General features: G+C 48.7%; 1 long non-coding RNA gene across 1 annotated transcript in view; it reads left to right on the top strand.

Annotated features, from left to right (window-relative positions):
• Window positions 1–875: 875 nt before the first annotated feature.
• Window positions 876–17,595, top strand: part of LOC140068991 (uncharacterized) — a 45,434-nt gene continuing 28,714 nt past the window's right edge. Inside the window, exons 1-2 of the long non-coding RNA XR_011848671.1 lie at window positions 876–1,281; window positions 1,868–2,016. This is a non-coding gene — a long non-coding RNA (uncharacterized lncRNA). The remainder of the gene's footprint in view (window positions 1,282–1,867; window positions 2,017–17,595) is intronic.

Below are 17,595 nucleotides of genomic sequence, written 5' to 3'. Positions count from 1 at the left end.
CCCCTAATAAATTGTCCCACTTTGGTGTTTGAGGTGGATATGTGTGTCACTAAGAGCTAAACACAACGGTAGCAAGTCCCCCTGCAAATTCCTCACAATATGGTACTAGCTGCAAATAAAAAAAAAAAATGTATAACGTTATTGTAGCCCTAAGAAGGGCTGTTGGGTTCTTGTTGAATCACTCCTGCCTAACACTATTCTAATAGAACACCCTAACGCTTTCCCTGACCAGCAGCAGCTCTCTCCCTAGCGGCATCCAGACACAGAATGATCCGAGCAGCGCAGGCAGGGGCTAGTCTGTTCCAGGGTCACCTGATCTGGCCAGCCAACCACTGCTATCAACGTGTAAGGGTACCACGTCATGCTGGGTGGAGTGCAGAGTCTCCTGGCTTGTGATTGGCTCTGTTTCTGGCCGCCAAAAAGCAAAACGGCGGGAGATGCCATTTTCTCGAGCGGGCGAAGTATTCGTCCGAGCAACGAGCAGTTTCGAGTACGCTAATGCTCGAACGAGCATCAAGCTCGGACGAGTATGTTCGCTCATCTCTAGTTAGGATATATTCACACAGGGCCGGCTCCAGGTTTTACTAGCCCCTGGGCAACAAAGCCTCAGTAGGCCCCTTTGTAGTGAACTCAAATGGCAGCATAAAAAATTCAGAAACTAAAACAGTCTCCTGTTCTGTAAAATATTCCATAGTTTATCATCCCAAATATGGTTATTATATATAAAGCCATCACCCCTATAGATTCCTGTACAGCCTTATGTGCCCCCCAGCAGTCCTGGGCCCCGCACAGGGTATGGCCAGACCTGTATTCATATAGGACTGAAAATTTGAAGGAGTCCAGCTCACCTCACACCAAACAGGAGAATCCAATGAAGCACGGACTGCCCCACTGCAAGGGCTGCAACAGGTTAACAGACGTAGGAAAAAAGGATTCCGTGTCCAGCTTCATCCAAGATAATCCACACTTTTATTAGGGCATAATTGTTAAAATTCCAGAGTGTTACATGGCCAACATGTTTCAAGCGGGCAGACCGCTCTTAATCATGGCTTAAACAAACTGAGTGATACAAACAAACTAAAAAGCATGTGCTTAGACAGACACACCCCCAAACTGATGATGCCGTATGTGTCACTTCCTGGAATCCTCGAACATCGTCATTGGAGGAAGAAACAGACCGGAGTGTCAAGTTCGTAAACAAATGCATGTTAACATTAGAAAAGTGAATATAAACAGACAACAATGTGGAATAACATGCAAGTTCAAAAAGACATGCTGGAAGTAAGTTGACAATAGATAATATACATTTTAAGAGAGACACATATCAAAATTGTTAGTTTCAAAAATTAGAAGTACATCACAGCATGTTAGAGATAAGTTAACAATAAGTTGACAATAAGTTAACAATAAGTTAACAATACATGAAATACAATTTAAAGAAGACACATGTCAGTATTGTTAGTTTCAAGAGTTAGGGATACATCGCAGGGCAAGAAAAGGGGGCATAAAAACCAATGAATTTATAATTTGCTGATAAATGCAGCGACAGAGGCAATCAAGTTGGTCCTAACATCTTGAAAAAAAAGAAGAAGGAGGGGGGGGAAGTCTGGAAAAAAAAGGGAAAGAAATGCATAAGAACAATCAGTCGTTATTCATATAGGACTACACTACAATCTTGACATTTAGGAATTTGTGTGTTGTTCTGTGATCCTATTTGTTATCTTTTACATGTGTATATATATATATATATATATATATATATATATATATATATATATATATACCAGATATTACATAATAAGTGGGTGTATCAAGTACCTTCCTTTGATTTTCTATTAATAATAATAATACTTCTTTATTTATATAGTGCACACAGATTACGCAGCTCTGCACAGAGTTTGCCCAATCAGTCCCTGTCCCCAATGGGGCTCACAATCTAATCAACCTACCAGTGTGTTTTGGAGTGTGGGAGGAAATCGGAGAACCCGGACAAAATCGCCACAAACACGGATTCAGGTATGGCTGCTCTATTTTTGGGATCATTGTCTTACAGAAATCTTTAAACTTCATCATGCTGAAAAACATTTATTTTAATTTTATAACTAGAGATGAGCGAACATGCTCGTCCGAGCTTGATGCTCGGTCGAGCATTAGGGTACTCGAAACTGCTCGTTGCTCGGACGAATACTTCGCCCGCTCGAGAAAATGGCAGCTCCCGCCGTTTTGCTTTTTGGCGGCCAGAAACAGAGCCAATCACAAGCCAGGAGACTCTGCACTCCACCCAGCATGACGTGGTACCCTTACACGTCGATAGCAGTGGTTGGCTGGCCAGATCAGGTGACCCTGGGATAGACTAGCCGCTGCCCGCGCTGCTCGGATCATTCTGTGTCTGGATGCCGCTAGGGAGAGAGCTGCTGCTGGTCAGGGAAAGCGTTAGGGTGTTCTATTAGCTTACTGTTAGGCAGGAGTGATTCTCAAAGAACCCAACAGCCCTTCTTAGGGCTACAATAACGTTCTACTTTTTTTATTTTAATTTGCATCTAGTACCATTTTGTGAGGAATTAGCAGGGGGACTTGCTACCGTTGTGTTTAGCTCTTAGTGGCACACATATCCATAGCAAAGACCGAAGTGGGAAAATTCAGTAGGGGTTGGATTTCTATTAGGCACTAACTCAGTGTCATCTCATCTGGCATAGTAGTGTGCTTTGATACTTGGCTAGAAAATAGCCATAGGAGAATACAAAGAGCTTACTTACGCGTACAGTAGCGTTCTATATATTTGATTTCTGGTTGATCTGCTGGTGGCTGTACTTTCTGCAGTGCATGTACTAGCCAATTCTGAGCAATTTGTAGTGAGACTTGCGACCGCTGTGTTCTGCGCTTAGTGACGCACATATCCATAGCAAAGACCGAAGTGGGAAAATTTAGTAGGGGTTGGATTTCAATTAGGCACTAACTCAGTGTCATCTCATCTGGCATAGTAGTGTGCTTTGATACTTGGCTAGAAAATAGCCATAGGAGAATACAAAGAGCTTACTTACGCCTACAGTAGCGTTCTATATATTTGATTTCTGGTTGATCTGCTGGTGGCTGTACTTTCTGCAGTGCATGTACTAGCCAATTCTGAGCAATTTGTAGTGAGACTTGCGACCGCTGTGTTCTGCGCTTAGTGACGCACATATCCATAGCAAAGACCGAAGTGGGAAAATTTAGTAGGGGTTGGATTTCAATTAGGCACTAACTCAGTGTCATCTCATCTGGCATAGTAGTGTGCTTTGATACTTGGCTAGAAAATAGCCATAGGAGAATACAAAGAGCTTACTTACGCCTACAGTAGCGTTCTATATATTTGATTTCTGGTTGATCTGCTGGTGGCTGTACTTTCTGCAGTGCATGTACTAGCCAATTCTGAGCAATTTGTAGTGAGACTTGCGACCGCTGTGTTCTGCGCTTAGTGACGCACATATCCATAGCAAAGACCGAAGTGGGAAAATTTAGTAGGGGTTGGATTTCAATTAGGCACTAACTCAGTGTCATCTCATCTGGCATAGTAGTGTGCTTGAAACTTGGCTAGAAAATAGCCATAGCAATAGGATAGCATTGTTTGGTTTTAAAAACTCAAAAAAAAAAAAAAACACAAAAAAAAAAAAAAACACAAAAAAAAACAAAAAACACAAAAAAAAACAAAAAAAAGTTAAAAAAAAAATAAAGTTATAACTCTCATTTTAAAAATGTTTAACCCGAGGGCTAGGGGTAGAGGACGAGGGCGGGGACGTGGGCGTCCAACTACTGCAGGGGTCAGAGGCCGTGGTCCTGGGCGGGGTGAGACACCACCTGCTGATGAGGGAGCAGGGGAACGCCGCAGAGCTACACTCCCTAGGTTCATGTCTGAAGTTACTGGGACTCGTGGTAGAGCACTGTTGAGGCCAGAACAGTGCGAACAGGTGATGTCGTGGATTGCTGACAATGCTTCGAGCAATTTGTCCACCACCAGTCAGTCTTCCACGCAGTCCACCCATGTCACCGAAATCGCCACTCCTCCAGCTCCTGCACCTCAGCCTCCTCCCCCCCAGTCTGCCCCCTCCCAGGAAAATTTGGCATTTGAACCGGCATACTCTGAGGAACTGTTTTCTGGACCCTTCCCACAGTCACAAACCACTTGTCCGGTTGCTGCTGAGCAATTTTCCGATGCCCAGGTTTTCCACCAGTCACAGTCTGTGGGTGATGATGACCTTCTTGACGTAGTGGAAGTGTGTAAAGAGGTGTCCGACGATGAGGAGACACGGTTGTCAGACAGTGGGGAAGTTGTTGTCAGGGCAGGAAGTCCGAGGGGGGAGCAGACTGAGGGATCGGAGGATGATGAGGTGACAGACCCAAGCTGGGTTGAGAGGCCGGGTGAACACAGTGCTTCTGAGACGGAGGAGAGTCCTCGACCAGAACAGGTTGGAAGAGGCAGTGGTGGGGCCAGACGGAGAGGCAGGGCCAGAGCTGGTGCATCAGCGCCAAATGTGTCAACTAGTGAAGCTCCCGTGGCGAGGGCTCTTGCGGCGAGGGCTAGATCTTCAGAAGTCTGGAGGTTCTTTAAGGAAACACCGGATGACCGACGGACTGTGGTGTGCAACATTTGCCAAACCAGGCTCAGCAGGGGTTCCACCACTACTAGCTTAACTACCACCAGTATGCGCAGGCATATGAATGCTAAGCACCCCACTCAGTGGCAACAAGCCCGTTCACCTCCGGCCGTGCACACCACTGCTCCTTCCCCTGTGTCAGCTGCTAGTCAGCCCCCTGCCCAGGACCCTGCCACAAAAACCCCATCGTCGCCTCCACGATCCTCCACAGCATCCACCAGTGTTCAGCTCTCCATACCCCAGACGCTGGAGCAGAAACGCATATATAGTGCAACCCACCCGCACGCCCAAGCCCTTAATGTGCACATCTCCAGATTGCTTAGCCTGGAGATGCTGCCCTATAGGCTAGTAGAGACCGAGGCCTTTCGCAACCTCATGGCGGCGGCCGCCCCTCGGTATTCGGTCCCCAGCCGCCACTACTTTTCCCGATGTGCCGTCCCAGCCCTGCACCAGCACGTGTCAGACAACATCATCCGTGCCCTGACCAACGCCGTTTCTGACAAGGTCCACCTGACCACGGACACGTGGACGAGTGCTGCCGGGCAGGGCCACTATATATCGCTGACGGCACATTGGGTTAACTTGGTGGAGGCTGGGACCGAGTCTGACCCTGGGGCTGCTCATATACTGCCGACGCCGAGGATTGCGGGGCCTACCTCGGTCCAGGTGTTTCAGGCCTACTATGCCTCCTCCTCCTCCCACCCCTCCTCCACCTCCTCCTCCGAACTACCATCCGTGGGCACGGCGCCATCAGTCGGTAGCTCTAGGCACAGCAGCAGTGCCGTCGCTAAGCGACAGCAGGCGGTGCTCAAACTGCTGAGCCTAGGCGACAAAAGGCACACCGCCCAAGAGCTATTACAGGGCATCACGGCGCAGACTGATCCGTGGCTGGCACCGCTGAACCTCAAGCCGGGAATGGTTGTGTGTGACAACGGCCGTAACCTGGTGGCGGCTCTGCAACTCGGCAGACTGACACATGTGCCATGCCTGGCCCATGTGTTAAATCTGATAGTTCAGCGTTTCCTCAAGACATACCCCAATCTGTCTGATTTGCTCACGAAGGTGCGCCGCATCTGTGCGCATTTCAGGAAGTCCAGCCCAGATGCTGCCACTCTCAGGGCAGCGCAGCGCCGCCTCCAACTGCCCGCTCACCGACTGTTGTGCGACGTGCCCACGAGGTGGAATTCAACACTGACCATGTTATCCAGAGTTTACCAGCAGCGCAGAGCGATTGTAGACTGCCAGATGTCAACTTCCACCAGAACTGGTAGTCAGGTCAGTCAGCTTCCTCAAGTCTACAATGAGGAGTGGACGTGGATGTCTGATATCTGTCAGGTTCTGAGTAACTTTGAGGAGTCAACACAGATGGTCAGTGGCGATGCCGCCATCATCAGCCTCACCATCCCGCTGCTTGGCCTCGCCAATGTTGGCGAGACACAAGAGGGGACCATTGTTGAGTCCTTCACTGTTCAGCGTGTATGGGCAGAAGAAGAGGAGTTGGAGGAGTTGGAGGAGGAGGAAATGGACAGTCAGGCCAGTGAGGGGAGTGAATTCTTACGCGTTGGTACTCTGGCGCATATGGCAGATTTCATGCTAGGCTGCCTATCCCGTGACCCTCGCGTTCAAAGAATTTATTCCAGCACCGATTACTGGGTGTTCACTCTCCTGGACCCACGGTACAAGCAAAATCTTCCCACTCTCATCCCTGCAGAGGAAAGGAGTGTGAGAATGCATGAATACCAGCAGGCCCTGGTGCACAAGCTGAAACAGTATTTCCCTTCTGACAGCGCTAGCGGCAGAGTGCGTAGTTCTGCGGGACAAGTAGCGAGGGAGAGTAGGCGAGCAGGCAGCTTGTCCAGCACTGGCAAGGGTACGCTTTACAAGGTTTTTGCCAGCTTTATGTCACCCCAGCAAGACACTGTCACCTGTCCCCAGTCTCGGCAGAGTAGGGCTGATCTTTACAGAAAGATGGTGAGGGAGTACGTAGCTGACCATACCATCGTCCTAAATGATCACACAGCTCCCTACAACTACTGGGTTTCAAAGCTGGACATGTGGCACGAACTGGCGCTGTACGCCTTGGAGGTTCTTGCCTGCCCTGCCGCTAGCGTCTTGTCCGAGCGGGTTTTCAGTGCAGCTGGTGGCATCATCACCGATAAGCGTACACGCCTGTCGACTGACAGCGCTGACAGGCTGACGCTTATTAAAATGAATAAAGGCTGGATTTCTCAGAATTTCCAATCTCCACCAGGTGAAGGAAGCTCAACCTGAATAATTGATCCACTCCTCCTCCTCCTCCTCATTTTCCTCCTTCTCCTCCTCTTTGTACAGTAAAGCAGAGGAAAATGGCTATTTTTTGACAGGGCCCACTGGCTCTTGCTATAGTACTTCATGCATTTAATTTTTCTGGAGGGCCACCTACCCGGTCCTCTGTTTGAAACAATTTTTGTGAGTGCCACATACAGGCACTCAATCTATTCCATTTTTCTGGAGGGCCACCTACCCGGTCCTCTGTTTTAAAACATTTTTGGGACTGCCACATACAGGCACTCAATCTATTCCATTTTACTGGAGGGCCACCTACCTGCTCCTCTGGTTTGAAAAATGTTTGGGACTGCCACATACAGGCACTCAATCTATTCCATTTTACTGCAGGGCCACCTACCTGCTCCTCTGGTTTGAAACATTTTTGGGACTGCCACATACAGGCACTCAATCTATTCCATTTTACTGGAGGGCCACCTACCTGCTCCTCTGGTTTGAAAAATTTTTGGGACTGCCACATACAGGCACTCAATCTATTCCATTTTACTGGAGGGCCACCTACCTGCTCCTCTGGTTTGAAACATTTTTGGGACTGCCACATACAGGCACTCAATCTATTCCATTTTACTGCAGGGCCACCTACCTGCTCCTCTGGTTTGAAAAATGTTTGGGACTGCCACATACAGGCACTCAATCTATTCCATTTTACTGGAGGGCCACCTACCTGCTCCTCTGGTTTGAAAAATGTTTGGGACTGCCACATACAGGCACTATCCAAATTAAATTGTCTCCATAGCAGCCTCCACACGTTGTCTCCATTGCTACCTCCAAAAGTCGTCCATATAGCTGCCTCCATACATCGTCCCTTTATCAAACGAGGTGTGTCAGGCAGAAATTTGGGTTGTTTTCATGGATTCCACATCAAAGTTGTTAACTTTGTCGCCACCCTGCTGTGTTATCCACAAAATATACTGGCAAACTTTTACCATTTAGGGATATTATTTCAGCGCTTCTTGCGCAGCTGTTTACATTCCCCTCACCCGCCATATCCTAAACTTATAAGAACGCTACTACACTTGATCTTATACAAAAGGTTCTTAGAAGTGCTGTTTGGGGAGTAGCCTATAGACAGGGGCTTGGATTGGCGAAAGCTCGCCTGGCAGCGGAGCGCCAGCTCCATGCCAAGATCCAACTAACATAGTTTTAACTGCAGCACCTTTAATCTACTACTAGTTCACTGCCTCCATACATGGTCCCCTTATCAAACGAGCTGTGTCAGGCAGAATTTTGGGTTGTTTTCATGGCTTCCATGTTAACTTTGTCGCCACCCTGCTGTGTAATCCACAAAATATACTGGCAAACTTTTATCATGTACCGATATAATTTGAGCGCTTCTTGCTCACCTCCTTTGGTTCCTCTCTGCCACCCATTGGTTTGAAGCCTGAGTCCATTTAGGGTATGTCGCCATGCCACTCTCTAGCCTGCTGCCGCTGCCTCTGCATGCCGTCCCCTATAGTGTCAGGGTCAATTATTAGATGTTTTAGATGCTATCTAGCTTCATTCTGTCACTCTGTCATGGCCATGCTGTTACCCATAATTTTGGCATAATGGTGCGATTAAGCAGCCTCAGAGGCATCCATGCATGCTGCCCCTGCTGTTTCCTGTCCATTTCCGTGGTGTTTCCATCCTTTTCTGAGGTTCCCAGGTGTTTGGCCAAGCTTCCCTGTGCAGAGCCTTGGTCCCCTTGAAAAATGCTCGAGTCTCCCATTGACTTCAATGGGGTTCGTTATTCGAGACGAGCACTCGAGCATCGGGAAAAGTTCGTCTCGAATAACGAGTACCCGAGCATTTTAGTGTTCGCTCATCTCTATTTATAACCCTTGCCGCCTTAAGTCAATAACATTTTTACTTCTCTGTTTGCATGGATGCACGAGGGGTTAGTTTTAATAGGACAGGTTGCATGTCATCATATTTCATGTTAAAATTAGAGATGAGCGAACATGCTCGTCCGAGCTTGATGCTCGGTCGAGCATTAGGGTACTCGAAACTGCTCGTTGCTCGGACGAATACTTCGCCCGCTCGAGAAAATGGCAGCTCCTGCCGTTTTGCTTTTTGGCGGCCAGAAACAGAGCCAATCACAAGCCAGGAGACTCTGCACTCCACCCAGCATGACGTGGTACCCTTACACGTCGATAGCAGTGGTTGGCTGGCCAGATCAGGTGACCCTGGGATAGACTAGCCGCTGCCCGCGCTGCTCGGATCATTCTGTGTCTGGATGCCGCTAGGGAGAGAGCTGCTGCTGGTCAGGGAAAGCGTTAGGGTGTTCTATTAGCTTACTGTTAGGCAGGAGTGATTCTCAAAGAACCCAACAGCCCTTCTTAGGGCTACAATAACGTTCTACTTTTTTTATTTTAATTTGCATCTAGTACCATTTTGTGAGGAATTAGCAGGGGGACTTGCTACCGTTGTGTTTAGCTCTTAGTGGCACACATATCCATAGCAAAGACCGAAGTGGGAAAATTTAGTAGGGGTTGGATTTCAATTAGGCACTAACTCAGTGTCATCTCATCTGGCATAGTAGTGTGCTTTGATACTTGGCTAGAAAATAGCCATAGGAGAATACAAAGAGCTTACTTACGCCTACAGTAGCGTTCTATATATTTGATTTCTGGTTGATCTGCTGGTGGCTGTACTTTCTGCAGTGCATGTACTAGCCAATTCTGAGCAATTTGTAGTGAGACTTGCGACCGCTGTGTTCTGCGCTTAGTGACGCACATATCCATAGCAAAGACCGAAGTGGGAAAATTTAGTAGGGGTTGGATTTCAATTAGGCACTAACTCAGTGTCATCTCATCTGGCATAGTAGTGTGCTTTGATACTTGGCTAGAAAATAGCCATAGGAGAATACAAAGAGCTTACTTACGCCTACAGTAGCGTTCTATATATTTGATTTCTGGTTGATCTGCTGGTGGCTGTACTTTCTGCAGTGCATGTACTAGCCAATTCTGAGCAATTTGTAGTGAGACTTGCGACCGCTGTGTTCTGCGCTTAGTGACGCACATATCCATAGCAAAGACCGAATGGGAAAATTTAGTAGGGGTTGGATTTCAATTAGGCACTAACTCAGTGTCATCTCATCTGGCATAGTAGTGTGCTTTGATACTTGGCTAGAAAATAGCCATAGGAGAATACAAAGAGCTTACTTACGCCTACAGTAGCGTTCTATATATTTGATTTCTGGTTGATCTGCTGGTGGCTGTACTTTCTGCAGTGCATGTACTAGCCAATTCTGAGCAATTTGTAGTGAGACTTGCGACCGCTGTGTTCTGCGCTTAGTGACGCACATATCCATAGCAAAGACCGAAGTGGGAAAATTTAGTAGGGGTTGGATTTCAATTAGGCACTAACTCAGTGTCATCTCATCTGGCATAGTAGTGTGCTTTGATACTTGGCTAGAAAATAGCCATAGCAATAGGATAGCATTGTTTGGTTTTAAAAACGCAAAAAAAAAACAAAAAACACAAAAAAAAACAAAAAACACAAAAAAAAACAAAAAAAAGTTAAAAAAAAAATAAAGTTATAACTCTCATTTTAAAAATGTTTAACCCGAGGGCTAGGGGTAGAGGACGAGGGCGGGGACGTGGGCGTCCAACTACTGCAGGGGTCAGAGGCCGTGGTCCTGGGCGGGGTGAGACACCACCTGCTGATGAGGGAGCAGGGGAACGCCGCAGAGCTACACTCCCTAGGTTCATGTCTGAAGTTACTGGGACTCGTGGTAGAGCACTGTTGAGGCCAGAACAGTGCGAACAGGTGATGTCGTGGATTGCTGACAATGCTTCGTGCAATTTGTCCACCACCAGTCAGTCTTCCACGCAGTCCACCCATGTCACCGAAATCGCCACTCCTCCAGCTCCTGCACCTCAGCCTCCTCCCCCCCAGTCTGCCCCCTCCCAGGAAAATTTGGCATTTGAACCGGCATACTCTGAGGAACTGTTTTCTGGACCCTTCCCACAGTCACAAACCACTTGTCCGGTTGCTGCTGAGCAATTTTCCGATGCCCAGGTTTTCCACCAGTCACAGTCTGTGGGTGATGATGACCTTCTTGACGTAGTGGAAGTGTGTAAAGAGGTGTCCGACGATGAGGAGACACGGTTGTCAGACAGTGGGGAAGTTGTTGTCAGGGCAGGAAGTCCGAGGGGGGAGCAGACTGAGGGATCGGAGGATGATGAGGTGACAGACCCAAGCTGGGTTGAGAGGCCGGGTGAACACAGTGCTTCTGAGACGGAGGAGAGTCCTCGACCAGAACAGGTTGGAAGAGGCAGTGGTGGGGCCAGACGGAGAGGCAGGGCCAGAGCTGGTGCATCAGCGCCAAATGTGTCAACTAGTGAAGCTCCCGTGGCGAGGGCTCTTGCGGCGAGGGCTAGTTCTTCAGAAGTCTGGAGGTTCTTTAAGGAAACACCGGATGACCGACGGACTGTGGTGTGCAACATTTGCCAAACCAGGCTCAGCAGGGGTTCCACCACTACTAGCTTAACTACCACCAGTATGCGCAGGCATATGAATGCTAAACACCCCACTCAGTGGCAACAAGCCCGTTCACCTCCGGCCGTGCACACCACTGCTCCTTCCCCTGTGTCAGCTGCTAGTCAGCCCCCTGCCCAGGACCCTGCCACAAAAACCCCATCGTCGCCTCCACGATCCTCCACAGCATCCACCAGTGTTCAGCTCTCCATACCCCAGACGCTGGAGCGGAAACGCAAATATAGTGCAACCCACCCGCACGCCCAAGCCCTTAATGTGCACATCTCCAGATTGCTTAGCCTGGAGATGCTGCCCTATAGGCTAGTAGAGACCGAGGCCTTTCGCAACCTCATGGCGGCGGCCGCCCCTCGGTATTCGGTCCCCAGCCGCCACTACTTTTCCCGATGTGGCGTCCCAGCCCTGCACCAGCACGTGTCAGACAACATCATCCGTGCCCTGACCAACGCCGTTTCTGACAAGGTCCACCTGACCACGGACACGTGGACGAGTGCTGCCGGGCAGGGCCACTATATATCGCTGACGGCACATTGGGTTAACTTGGTGGAGGCTGGGACCGAGTCTGACCCTGGGGCTGGTCATATACTGCCGACGCCGAGGATTGCGGGGCCTACCTCGGTCCAGGTGTTTCAGGCCTACTATGCCTCCTCCTCCTCCCACCCCTCCTCCACCTCCTCCTCCGAACTACCATCCGTGGGCACGGCGCCATCAGTCGGTAGCTCTAGGCACAGCAGCAGTGCCGTCGCTAAGCGACAGCAGGCGGTGCTCAAACTGCTGAGCCTAGGCGACAAAAGGCACACCGCCCAAGAGCTATTACAGGGCATCACGGCGCAGACTGATCTGTGGCTGGCACCGCTGAACCTCAAGCCGGGAATGGTTGTGTGTGACAACGGCCGTAACCTGGTGGCGGCTCTGCAACTCGGCAGACTGACACATGTGCCATGCCTGGCCCATGTGTTAAATCTGATAGTTCAGCGTTTCCTCAAGACATACCCCAATCTGTCTGATTTGCTCACGAAGGTGCGCCGCATCTGTGCGCATTTCAGGAAGTCCAGCCCAGATGCTGCCACTCTCAGGGCAGCGCAGCGCCGCCTCCAACTGCCCGCTCACCGACTGTTGTGCGACGTGCCCACGAGGTGGAATTCAACACTGACCATGTTATCCAGAGTTTACCAGCAGCGCAGAGCGATTGTAGACTGCCAGATGTCAACTTCCACCAGAACTGGTAGTCAGGTCAGTCAGCTTCCTCAAGTCTACAATGAGGAGTGGACGTGGATGTCTGATATCTGTCAGGTGCTGAGTAACTTTAAGGAGTCAACACAGATGGTCAGTGGCGATGCCGCCATCATCAGCCTCACCATCCCGCTGCTTGGCCTGTTGAAAAACTCTCTGGTCAGCATGAAGTCGGAAGCTTTGCGCTCGTCACAAGAGACAGGGGAAGAATATTCCCTTGTTGATAGCCAAAGCACCCTCAGGTCTGTTTCTCAGCGCATATCGGAGGAGGTGGAGGTGGAGGAGGATGAGGAGGAAGAGGAGGAGAATGTTGGCGAGACACAAGAGGGGACCATTGTTGAGTCCTTCACTGTTCAGCGTGTGTGGGCAGAAGAAGAGGAGTTGGAGGAGTTGGAGGAGGAGGAAATGGACAGTCAGGCCAGTGAGGGGAGTGAATTCTTACGCGTTGGTACTCTGGCGCATATGGCAGATTTCATGCTAGGCTGCCTATCCCGTGACCCTCGCGTTCAAAGAATTTATTCCAGCACCGATTACTGGGTGTTCACTCTCCTGGACCCACGGTACAAGCAAAATCTTTCCACTCTCATCCCTGCAGAGGAAAGGAGTGTGAGAATGCATGAATACCAGCAGGCCCTGGTGCACAAGCTGAAACAGTATTTCCCTTCTGACAGCGCTAGCGGCAGAGTGCGTAGTTCTGCGGGACAAGTAGCGAGGGAGAGTAGGCGAGCAGGCAGCTTGTCCAGCACTGGCAAGGGTACGCTTTACAAGGCTTTTGCCAGCTTTATGTCACCCCAGCAAGACACTGTCACTAGAGATGAGCGAACACTAAAATGCTCGGGTACTCGTTATTCGAGACGAACTTTTCCCGATGCTCGAGTGCTCGTCTCGAATAACGAACCCTATTGAAGTCAATGGGAGACTCGAGCATTTTTCAAGGGGACCAAGGCTCTGCACAGGGAAGCTTGGCCAAACACCTGGGAACCTCAGAAAAGGATGGAAACACCACGGAAATGGACAGGAAACAGCAGGGGCAGCATGCATGGATGCCTCTGAGGCTGCTTAATCGCACCATTATGCCAAAATTATGGGCAACAGCATGGCCATGACAGAGTGACAGAATGAAGCTAGATAGCATCTAAAACATCTAATAATTGACCCTGACACTATAGGGGACGGCATGCAGAGGCAGCGGCAGCAGGCTAGAGAGTGTCATGGCGACATACCCTAAATGGACTCAGGCTTCAAACCAATGGGTGGCAGAGAGGAACCAAAGGAGGTGAGCAAGAAGCGCTCAAATAATATCGGTACATGATAAAAGTTTGCCAGTATATTTTGTGGATTACACAGCAGGGTGGCGACAAAGTTAACAAGTTTGTTGTGGAAGCCATGAAAACAACCCAAAATTCTGCCTGACACAGCTCGTTTGATAAGGGGACCATGTATGCTTACAGTTCATGCCAGTCGCTGCACTGGCTGCCAGTCTCCTTTCGAATACAGTTTAAAATAATAATAACCCTCATCCATAAAGCTCTGTATAATGCTGCACCCCCCTACCTCTCCTCTCTTATCTCAGTCTATCGCCCAACCCGTGCTCTTAGATCCGCCAGTGATCTTAGATTAACCTCTACCCTAGTGCGGACCTCCCACTCGCGTCTCCAAGACTTCTCTAGAGCTGCACCAATTCTATGGAATGCTCTGCCCCGGACTATCAGACTAATACCTAACCTCCAAAGTTTCAAACGTGCTCTTAAAACCCATTTCTTTAGGCAAGCCTATAACACTCATTAACTGCATGAAGTTTTAACTCTTCTACTAACCCGTCCTGTGTCGTCCTCCCATCTGTTATCCAGCAACCAACAGGCACCAGACTTCTCTGCAGTCCCATTCACCCTGGACCTGGTATATAAGATGACGGCTGAGTGGTTCAAGCGACAGCAAATCCATTTATTATATTTTGTTCTATTCCCTAAGAAGAATGGCTTGACCATTAAATATTCTTTTACCTCGTGTTACCCCATCATCTTCATAAACCGTAAGCTCTGGCGAGCAGGGACCTCACTCCTGTTGTTCCATACAAATGTTGTGCTCTGTTACATTACATTTGTATTTGTTTCCTATGATTTGTAAAGCGCTGCAGAATATGATGACGCTATATAAATAAAGATTATTATTATTATGGAGGCAGTGAACTAGTAGTAGATTAAAGGTGCTGCAACTATGTTAGTTGGATCTTGTGATGGAGCTGGCGCTCTGCAGCCAGGCGAGCTTTCGCCAATCCAAGCCCCTGTTTCTAGGCTACTCCCCAAACAGCACTTCTAAGAACCTTTTGTATAAGATCAAGTGTAGTAGCGTTCTTATAAGTTTAGGATATGCCGGGTGAGGGGAATGTAAACAGATGCGCAAGAAGCGCTGAAATAATATCCCTAAATGGTAAAATTTTGCCAGTATATTTTGTGGATAACACAGCAGGGTGGCGACAAAGTTAACAACTTTGATGTGGAATCCATGAAAACAACCCAAATTTCTGCCTGACACACCTCGTTTGATAAAGGGACGATGTATGGAGGCAGCTATATGGACGACTTTTGGAGGTAGCAATGGAGACAACGTGTGGAGGCTGCTATGGAGACAATTTAATTTGGATAGTGCCTGTATGTGGCAGTCCCAAACATTTTTCAAACCAGAGGAGCAGGTAGGTGGCCCTCCAGTAAAATGGAATAGATTGAGTGCCTGTATGTGGCAGTCCCAAAAATGTTTCAAACCAGAGGAGCAGGTAGGTGGCCCTCCAGTAAAATGGAATAGATTGAGTGCCTGTTTGTGGCAGTCCCAAAAATTGTTCAAACCAGAGGAGCAGGTAGGTGGCCCTGCAGTAAAATGGAATAGATTGAGTGCCTGTATGCGGCAGTCCCAAAAATGTTTCAAACCAGAGGAGCAGGTAGGTGGCCCTCCAGTAAAATGGAATAGATTGAGTGCCTGTATGTGGCAGTCCCAAAAATGTTTCAAACCAGAGGAGCAGGTAGGTGGCCCTCCAGTAAAATGGAATAGATTGAGTGCCTGTATGTGGCAGTCCCAAAAATTGTTCAAACCAGAGGAGCAGGTAGGTGGCCCTGCAGTAAAATGGAATAGATTGAGTGCCTGTATGTGGCAGTCCCAAAAATGTTTCAAACCAGAGGAGCAGGTAGGTGGCCCTCCAGTAAAATGGAATAGATTGAGTGCCTGTATGTGGCAGTCCCAAAAATGTTTCAAACCAGAGGAGCAGGTAGGTGGCCCTCCAGTAAAATGGAATAGATTGAGTGCCTGTATGTGGCAGTCCCAAAAATTCTTCAAACCAGAGGAGCAGGTAGGTGGCCCTGCAGTAAAATGGAATAGATTGAGTGCCTGTATGTGGCAGTCCCAAAAATGTTTCAAACCAGAGGAGCAGGTAGGTGGCCCTCCAGTAAAATGGAATAGATTGAGTGCCTGTATGTGGCAGTCCCAAAAATGTTTCAAACCAGAGGAGCAGGTAGGTGGCCCTCCAGTAAAATGGAATAGATTGAGTGCCTGTATGTGGCAGTCCCAAAAATTCTTCAAACCAGAGGAGCAGGTAGGTGGCCCTGCAGTAAAATGGAATAGATTGAGTGCCTGTATGTGGCAGTCCCAAAAATTCTTCAAACCAGAGGAGCAGGTAGGTGGCCCTCCAGTAAAATGGAATAGATTGAGTGCCTGTATGTGGCAGTCCCAAAAATGTTTCAAACCAGAGGAGCAGGTAGGTGGCCCTCCAGTAAAATGGAATAGATTGAGTGCCTGTATGTGGCAGTCCCAAAAATTCTTCAAACCAGAGGAGCAGGTAGGTGGCCCTCCAGTAAAATGGAATAGATTGAGTGCCTGTATGTGGCAGTCCCAAAAATTCTTCAAACCAGAGGAGCAGGTAGGTGGCCCTCCAGTAAAATGGAATAGATTGAGTGCCTGTATGTGGCAGTCCCAAAAAATTTTTAAAACAGAGGACCGGGTAGGTGGCCCTCCAGAAAAATGGAATAGATTGAGTGCCTGTATGTGGCACTCACAAAAATTGTTTCAAACAGAGGACCGGGTAGGTGGCCCTCCAGAAAAATTAAATGCATGAAGTACTATAGCAAGAGCCAGTGGGCCCTGTCAAAAAATAGCCATTTTCCTCTGCTTTACTGTACAAAGAAGAGGAGAAGGAGGAAAATGAGGAGGAGGAGGAGGAGTGGATCAATTATTCAGGTTGAGCTTCCTTCACCTGGTGGAGATTGGAAATTCTGAGAAATCCAGCCTTTATTCATTTTAATAAGCGTCAGCCTGTCAGCGCTGTCAGTCGACAGGCGTGTACGCTTATCGGTGATGATGCCACCAGCTGCACTGAAAACCCGCTCGGACAAGACGCTAGCGGCAGGGCAGGCAAGAACCTCCAAGGCGTACAGCGCCAGTTCGTGCCACATGTCCAGCTTTGAAACCCAGTAGTTGTAGGGAGCTGTGTGATCATTTAGGACGATGGTATGGTCAGCTACGTACTCCCTCACCATCTTTCTGTAAAGATCAGCCCTACTCTGCCGAGACTGGGGACAGGTGACAGTGTCTTGCTGGGGTGACATAAAGCTGGCAAAAGCCTTGTAAAGCGTACCCTTGCCAGTGCTGGACAAGCTGCCTGCTCGCCTACTCTCCCTCGCTACTTGTCCCGCAGAACTACGCACTCTGCCGCTAGCGCTGTCAGAAGGGAAATACTGTTTCAGCTTGTGCACCAGGGCCTGCTGGTATTCATGCATTCTCACACTCCTTTCCTCTGCAGGGATGAGAGTGGGAAGATTTTGCTTGTACCGTGGGTCCAGGAGAGTGAACACCCAGTAATCGGTGCTGGAATAAATTCTTTGAACGCGAGGGTCACGGGATAGGCAGCCTAGCATGAAATCTGCCATATGCGCCAGAGTAC

Source organism: Engystomops pustulosus, chromosome 7, assembly GCF_040894005.1.
Source record: "Engystomops pustulosus chromosome 7, aEngPut4.maternal, whole genome shotgun sequence".
NCBI classification, from domain to species: domain Eukaryota; kingdom Metazoa; phylum Chordata; class Amphibia; order Anura; family Leptodactylidae; genus Engystomops; species Engystomops pustulosus.
This window is presented reverse-complemented; position numbering and strand designations above follow the sequence as displayed.